The sequence below is a fragment of the Chaetodon auriga genome, chromosome 23, assembly GCF_051107435.1.
Source record: "Chaetodon auriga isolate fChaAug3 chromosome 23, fChaAug3.hap1, whole genome shotgun sequence".
NCBI classification, from domain to species: domain Eukaryota; kingdom Metazoa; phylum Chordata; class Actinopteri; order Chaetodontiformes; family Chaetodontidae; genus Chaetodon; species Chaetodon auriga.
In genome coordinates, this window is record NC_135096.1 from 18859444 (window position 1) to 18868498 (window position 9055).

At 47.3% G+C, this 9055-nt stretch overlaps 1 protein-coding gene across 1 annotated transcript in view; it reads right to left on the reverse strand.

The window, feature by feature from the left end:
- Positions 1–9055, reverse strand: part of LOC143315833 (uncharacterized) — a 196733-nt gene that overhangs the window by 117663 nt on the left and 70015 nt on the right. The gene's annotated exons all lie outside the window — the stretch shown is intronic.

The window sequence follows — 9055 nt, forward strand, 5'->3', positions numbered from 1 at the left end:
TTCATTGAATATTTACAGCTTTGTGACTTTCTCTGGGTTACCTCATGTCATATATTCAGAGTGTCTCCTCTTCATAGACAGACTGTTGTGACTCATCCCTTCACTCCCACAAACGCTCATTTCTGGTGATGGATCTGGCCTTCAGCTGATGGTTCAGCACCTTAAATCCCACGTTTTCAGCCTGTTAAAGTGTCACATCTGGACTCGTCGTGCGTATTGATTTCATGCTCTCCGTTCGTCTTCGTGTGCTGTCGATGTAGTTTGGTTTGGAGAGAAGAGCTGAGGAGGAAAACTACGCAGAAACACTCAACAATCTCTGCTGTCATCACTTCCTTCATCGCTTTTCACGTTTTTATGATGTTTCTGTGATAACAAAGAGCAGATGTTCAGGCTCTGCAGCTTGATCTGAACAGCTCGAGGCTTCTGGAGACTTTGGACTGGATCAGTTTGGTCGATCAGGTGTGAGATGTTCAAGTGTGTGTTGGTTCTTTCTTAAGATGAAAGACTGATGTGAGGATCGTGGTCCTCTTCAAAGCATCAGGCTGCAACCGTCCATCAACCAGCCGATCGTGTTCTCCATCAGCTGATTCATGGTTTCATCTATCAAATGTCAGAGCCGTGAAAAAGTGTCGTTTTGTTCAACCAAAGGTCCAAAATCCCAAACGTTAGAGAAAATACGGGATGTTATGGTAACAAGTCTGAGGCTTCAGTGTAATTTTTAAAGATAAACTAATTAATCCAACATAAGCTGTTCAGGAAGTGATGCAACTCCATGACAACACATGTGACCAATCAGACGACAAGAAGCAGTTAAGCTGAAAAAGGCAGTGAGAACATGAACCTTAAATCCGTTCTTGTGATCCGAATGATGGACAGCAAAGAGGCCTGCAGGTGTGAAAGAGGGCTGCATCATGGTTGCATCATCCACCTGAGAATATCTCGCCATGAAAAGCAAAAGGGACTTCAGTTTTGATAAGATAAGATGGACTTTATTTATCCCACAATGGGGGGAAATTCACATGTTACAGCAGCAACAAGACAGAGTGCAAGAAGTCAGAGGACAAGAAGACAAGAAAATGGGAATGGTATCTATGGTAATTTACAATATATGCAATACGTACACCCTTATTTACTTATATGTACTATTTAAAAATGACGACTGCACATGAAAACAGAGGAAAAATGTGAGATGTGATCAGTTCAACTTGCATTTGAGTGGATGTTGTTGTGCACTGTTCTACAGTCTGATGGCGGGTTATGGCGGTGGAGGAATGACCTGCGGCAGCGCTCCTTCCTGCACTGGGGATGTTAAAGTCTTGTGCTGAAGGAGCTGCTCAGGGTCCTCACAGTGTGGTGCAGGGGGTGGGAGGAGTTGTCCACGATGGATGTCAGCTTGGCTAACGTCCTTCTGTCCGCCACCTCCTGGATGGAGTCCAGTGGGCAGCCCAGGACAGAGCTGGCTCTCTTAACCAGTTTGTCTCTGTCCCTGCTGCCCCCTCCCCAGCACACTGTGGCATAAAACACTGCAGAGGCCACCACAGTGTCATAGAAAGTCCGGAGTAGAGCCCTGCACGCACCAAAGGACCTCGGTCTCCTCAGCAGGTGTAGGCGACTCTGGCCCTTCCTGTACAGGGCGTTAGTACTGTCTGTCCAGTCCAGGTTATTGTTGAGGTGAACACCCAGGTACTTAAATGAGTCCACCATGTCGATGTCCGAGCCCTGGATGTTCACGGTGTGTGAGGGGAACGTTTCCTTCAGAAATCAATAACCATCTCCCGGGTCTTGCTGGTGTTTAGGATCAGGTGGTTCTGAGTCCGTGATGACCCCCCTGTACTCCTGCTCATTCTCCTCCGACACACTGTCATCAGAGAATTCCTGCAGATGACAGAGGGGGGTGGAGTTGTACCTGAAGTCTGAGGTGTAGAGGGCGAAAAGGAACGGTGACAGCACCGTACCGTGGGGGGGCCCCTGTGCTGCTGACGACCACATCTGACACACAGCTGTGTATCCTCACGTACTGCGGTCTGTCAGTGAGGTAGTCGATGGTCCATGCAGCCAGCTGTTGGTCCACACCAGCCGCCACCGCCACCATTTTCCCCCGCAGCATTGAGGGCTGGATGGTGTTGAAAGCACTGGAGAAGTCAAAGAACATGACTCTCACAGTGCTCCCAGGGGACTCCAGGTGAGACGGGGCCCGGTGTAGCAGGTAGGTGACGGCGTTGTCCACCCTGATGCCAGGTCGATATGCGAACTGCAGCGGGTCCAGCACAGAGCTCACCTGGGTGCAGAGGTGGCTGAGGACGATCCTCTCCATGGTCTTCATGAGGTGGGAGGTTAGGGCGACAGGTCTGTAGTGGCTTGGTTCCCTGGGATGGGCTGTTTTTGGAATCGGCACCATGCAGGAGGTCTTCCACAGGGCTGGGACTCTCTCCAGACTGAGGCTCAAGTTGAACATGTACAGAACCACCTGACTGATGCCAGATTTGCCCAATCAGAGACTGCAACACACAACAGACCAATCAAAATTCCTGCCCCATGCCATTATTGTTGTTAGGTCAAGGTTGACACAAAGAAACATGGCGACGGCGGCTCTGTTAGCCGGGCGCTGCAGAGCGAATGTCAGGTGGTAAAACTCGAAGGAGCCGACAGACGATGGAGGGATTTATATTCATGACGTTACAAACAAGACGAGACAACAGGAAAGTTGTCATTTCCCGCTCGCTTTTCCTGTCAGGACGCACATGAGTCAAAGCGTCCTTTCCAAACCTTTTTACCGTCGCCACAGGAGTGACGAGGTGTCTCTCTGTGTCGATGACGAACTGTCTTCTGTGTTTCAGGGATGAAACTCCAACTGCTCAGTGACCGCTTCTCTCCTGGTGCATGCTGGGAATCACTCCAGTCCCTGAGACCCCGGAGGAGGAGGAGGAGGAGGAGGAGGAGAAGAAGAAGGTAAATAAACCCCAGAACAGTCAGACAGTGTGATGAATGTGCTGCTAACGGTCGACATGTTTGCTGAAAACAACATGTTGAAACAAAGTCAGTGACGTCGTTCGTCTTTAAAGTTCAGCTTCTTTCATGTTTCCAACCACCAAAACTCAACGCTGCGACATGTTTTCCTCTCGTTTTCTCATGTGTGGTGAAGTCTGCTGCATGAAAACTGCCGGAGGACTGGACACACACACACACACACACACACACACACACACACACACACACACACTCTCTCTCGGGTTTACATGCAGCAGTGGAGGAAAACCCCGTGCTCTGAAACTCCACATCTGCTTCCAGTCAGAGCAGCGCTCCTATCGGAGGAGGTTTAATGCACTCCAGACTCCACATACTGTTCACACCCGCCCCGCCTCTACACCCCCGCAGAGGAAACAAACCACCCCGCAGCAGAGGGTTCACATCGGGATGGATTATGTAACAGTCGGTGTTTATTTACATGTTAAATAATGAGATTTTCTCCTGTTGGGTAAACCGAGCTGAACATGAAGACACACACGTATTCGCCTCATAAACCTGCGAACGCACCACTGCAGCAGCGTCCCCTTAAAACAGGAAATCGTCCCGTCAAAGTTAAAGAAGTTTCTTTAACTTTGACGGGACGATTTCCTGTAGATTTGTGGTGGGAAGCAGGTTTAGACATGTTTCACCATCACACACGAAGAGACAAGCAGGTGAACATGAACCAAACCTCTGGGCCTCACGTTCAGAGGATCGTTTACCACAAGCCTGGACGTCCTCAGTGGGCGACCTCCTCCGCCTGGACTCACCTGTCCGTCAGGTTACCTCTGTGCCGTCAGGCGTTCATGGCGCCCTCACGTGAACGGTTTCCTTCAGCTCTGCTGTGTTTATTGGAGTGATGGAGCTTCAGAGCAGCTCATGACTCACTTTAACAGACGTGATTAAGTTACATAAGAACAATAAAGAGCTTTATGTTGTGCTTCATAGCATGTACTCTGTGTGTGTGTGTGTGTGAGAGAGAGAGAGAGAGAGAGAGAGAGAGAGAGAGGGTGGGAGAGATCTGAGGACAGCGTTGTCCAATCAGAGCGCAGAGGGCTCTGAAAGTCCAAAACAAAACAAACGTCGTGGCTACGAAGAGAATAGCGAGACGGAGGCTCGATGACTGACCAGAGATCAGCCTGATGTGGTCCAGCGCCTCCTGCTGGTCCAGAGGGAAACACCTGAAGACCTTCAGACGTGAAGTGTTTCATTTCCAGCGGCCGACAGATGCGCGTCTGAGTCCTGCCAACAGGAAGTGAGGCGGCGGATTTCGGGAGACTTGTTAGCTGGACTCAGAGCAGCTCCACCTCGAGCAGCGGCCGCAGCGAAATGACAGATTTGTACTCGTCGCACTCGAGTACTTTGACGTTGTTGTTGATGCAGGTCCAGGAACAGTTTTTAACATTTCTGAGAGACGCTTTGTTTCTTAAATCTATCACTTTGCTGTACGGAGGCTGCGAAAGGACAAAATAGACAAACAGAAACATAAAAAACACAAAAATACTGCACCTGTGGAGGAAAATGCTCGAGAAGCAGCTTTACTGGTGGCACGTGGCGTCCATGTGATGTCACATAGGGCGGTGGGTTAGACACATGTGTGGCGAGAGAAACTGCGACACCTTCACCTCAATGAAGACGTCTGTTCAGTGTCAGAGCCGCTGCTGCCTTCACTGCACAGCGCAGAGTCCGGAGAAAGCTGCGTCATGTTTTCATCCAACGATTCAACCAATAATTCCACTGATGTGGGACAAAAGACGACAAGTGAAATAAACGGTGAAAACAGGATGAACTCTGCCACAGAAGAAGCTGACTTGAATGAATTCAACTGGATAAAAATCATCCAGGTACATCTTCACCTGTACGGCCTCCAACACCAAAACATCAACGTTTAATCGCCAACAAATCACACCGTTCAAAATCAAGTTCTTCACCTCCTCCTCCTCCTCCTCCTCCTTCATCCTCTTCTCCTCCCTCTTCTTCTTTCTTTTTCTTCTTTTTCTTCTTCTTCTTCTTCTTGTCCTCCTGCTCCATCTTCCTCTCCCCCCTCTTCTTCTTCTTGTCCTCCTCTCCCTCTGGGTTTGAAGTGTATGTGAATCGCAGAACAAACAGTTGGTATGTTCGTGTGTTGGTAGATCTCCTGCAGCTGGTTCTGAGAATCCACAACAAACAGTGAGTCAGCGGGAAGCCCTCAGAGTCTTCAGCAGGAGGTCGACCACTCCACGCTGATGAGTCATGGTGGGAGAAACATGCAGGAAACACCCAAATCTGACCTCAGATCAGAATCATGGCACGAGAAATCACCACTGACTAAGTCACTTTATGCTTCTGATACATGACACGTCACATGTGACAGCCACACACACACACACACACACACACACACACACACACACACACACACACACACACACCAAGTTTGCTGAAAGCTGGAGCTGCTGCGACGGCCCACATTTCCCATCATGCAGTGCAGGAGCTCCAGCTGCAGCATGAATGCATCAATAATTAAACTTGAGTAATAGAATAATGAAATGCACCGTTGCACCTTCTTTTCTTCCTTCTGATTCTCCCTCCACCTTTCCTTCCTTCCTTTCCTTCCTTCCATCCTCCTCTGTCCTCCCCTCACCTCCTCCTCCTCTTCATGTATCTTCTGTCCTCTCTGAATCTCAACTCGTTCGCCTCTTTTCGTCCTCATCAGCGGTCCTTGGACGCGGTGGCGATGTGTGTGATTTATGATGGGGGATTCTCTCTCTGGTGTTTCCTGACTCACGAGGAGTTTTACCTCGTTAGAGACGAAGAGCAGCTTCAGCCAAGGTTCTGTTTTTAGTTGGATGACCTCAAACCGCCTCTTTCAAGGGCTGATGATTGTTCTGTTGATTCGACGCCATTTGTTTTGGTTTTTATGTCAATGTCAAGCAACTAAAAACAGGTGTGACATGCAGCTGCTGCTTTCCAGAATCAGTCATTTGCTCTAAAATCCTTCTGAGCTCCAAATCTGCACTCTAAAAAGTCAAAAGTTGAAGTTTTTCTATCAGCATGTTGGACAGGAGTTGGTGTTGGAGCGTTCAGAGTCGAGGATGAGTCAGTCCATCCACTTCAGTTAGGAAAGACAGAACACAGGCAGCCAAAAAAAGACATAAAACACTATTGTTGCTGCCTTCATTTTTAAAAAATGTCACTGTGGTGTTGTACGGCTGCTACGGCAACTGAGAAGAGCCAAACAGTTACGTAACTCTCGGTTAATGCTGATGGCGAGCAGGACTCCGGCGTGGTTACGTTGCTCCATGTGGTCGACATCCGACCTCAACAGAAAACACTGATATGATGCAATTATCTCCCACGAATGAGGAATTCCCAGTAAACGTTTGTCATAAGCTGTCATCCACGATGTTGACGTTAGCGCTTTGCTGAAACATGGAGTAAATAAGTAGAAAGTGGAGCCTCAGCTGGAGCTGTGGAAGCTTCCTACTCAGTGAAGGTGTTGCAAGGTCCTGGAAAAGTGAATGCAACGCCAACAATCATCTAAACAAAGTGAAGAAGCTCAACTTAAACTTGACCAGCAGAGTTCACGACGTGTCCAGAATACTGACTGAAGCCCACGCCTGGAAATCCACAGCAACCATCCAGAAACCACATAAAGGCTTCGACAGCCAGTGAAGAGCCAAACACCCTGACGCCAAAGCGGTCACCAGTTTAAAACACTTCTCATGTCTCAGCAACTGCCAAAACACCAGCAACCACCCTGAAAACCACGTGAACCACCTACGAAACCCTGAACAACTACTCCAAGAACCACTGCAACCACGGAGCAACCACCTGAAGATGCAGAGGCTGACGATGCTCTGCCAGCCGGCCAGAACACACTCAAGATGTTCAACGGTCATACTGTTTCCATAAAAATACCAACGGGCAGAAAGAACAAATCATAGAATGAGAAGAAATGGGAGAGAGTCCTGAAATGATTAAGATTATTAAGAAGAAACATCCCATCGCTCAGTGTTACCAGCACCAGCATCAGAGCAGCAACACCGCCACAGGAAGTGACACTACCGACGGTTCAGTCTGGTGTTGGCCTGCAGAAACGCATGTTCTTCCCAAATGACATTTGTAATTTATCAGCTGTGACCCTGGATCAGCTGCAGCGGCTCTGATTCAACAGCTGCCTCCTTTTCCATGGAAATCGCTTTGTGTCTCCTCCACATGTTGGATCTTTTCTCGTCTGTTACTCTGGAAACGGTTTTTATAACTGAAGTCAGTCGGAGGAATCATCTGTCGTGGGAGATTTATGGAGTATTATTGATCTTTCAGCCTTCGCAGCAGCCGCAGCCTGGAGTTAAAGTTGAATTCCACCGTTTTTTATGCTGATTTCCAACATTTGGTGAATCTCTGTTACGTTAGCGCTGGCTGGGTTCAGGTTCGTGCCTCAGGACGCAGTCATCTGTTACATAAAGTGATTTTCAGGCCTGCTGACAGAGATCTGAAAACCCTGCTGACTGATAGAAAATGTGAACACGTGCTGGTTGAAGCCACCGAAGCCAACAGAGTGGACAGAAAGTCAGACGGGACGTGATCCGAAACACCTTTTTAACCTTTTTTCTTTATTCTAACTGGCTGAAAATGCAGAAAAATAATCAAACAGTTTGAATCACTGCTTAAATGTTGAACAGGGGAAAACGCTCTGGTTGGTTTATTTTCTGTTTTTCTCTCTTTTATTTATCACATTTAACTGGATCTCTTTGAGTTTGGGACAGTTTCTGACAAACATGAAAGAACACAATCAAACAGCCTCCCTGGACTCTGAAGGCTGAGCTGTAATAAAACACAGTGATGGAAAAGGTCCTCACAGCCTTTACTGAGGTAAAAACAGCAGTACTGCAGTATAAAAGTACTGCGTTCAAGAGTTTACCCCAGTGAAAGTACAGAAATATTACCATCAAACTGTACTCCAGTTCAGTACTCAGTGTACTGAGGTCAGTCTGGAAACTGCTGGATGGTGAAACCAGTTCTTTGTCTGGACCTTCAACGCCCTCTAGGGGTTGATGATGTGCTTCACATATACGTCACACATTCATCAGTACAACTGATGAAACGACAGCAAACCCTCATTAACTGGTCAAACTGGTGCAGGTTTGACCTTTAAAAGACCATTCAAGACAGCCAATAACCAGTTCAGACCATTTAAAGATTTCACATGATATACAACCAGTATAAGACCAGTTTAGAGCCGCAGCAGACCACTAACTCAACCAAAAACCAGTTTTGATTATTCAAAGAAGAGCTGTAGACACTTAAAGTTTTATTACTTAAAGGTCAGTTTAGACCATTAAAACACTGGTGAGACCACTTTCAGACCCCATGAAGTTAAACCCTGAACTCAAACATGACATTTTAACATCAAACCAGAAGCATTCGGATCCATTATGATTAAAAACAACAACATGAAACATGCTTTAAGAAATATGATGCTGAAATACGTCTTCAATAAGCCGAAGACCAGAGTCGTCACAAAGAACAGTTAATATTATTGATTAATCACCAATCACTTGCCTCCAGTTCAGTCTGAAGTGTTTGTTCCTCAGCTTTGTTAGACCTTCAGTTCTGTCACCACCTGGTGGTAAAACGCCGTTACTGCACCCTGAAGCTGGGGGGTTTTGCTTTGCAGTAATATTCATTTAGTTCTGATCACGTTTGATGATTTTTGGGATCAACTTGGTGACAGTTTTACATCTATAGAAAACATCCATTCTGCTGCACTCTGGGAAACGTAGTCCCTCCAGTGGATGCTGGGTCTGCTCTGGGGTCCACCCAGAAAAAAGACGTCCGGCAGCTACAGGTTTTTCAGTAGAGCTGCATTCATTTGGGCTGCAGTGTACTCCACCACAGTCTGCTGAATTAGCTGGTAGCATCTCCTGTCAGCAGACATGGACAGACAGCTCTCACTGGATCACTGGATTACTTTAAAGTACCTCGATATCCTCTGTGATCCTTCATTTAGAAAAACACACTGTGCACAAAGATTTCCTCCCATTTCCAGCAACCCATCATGCTGTCT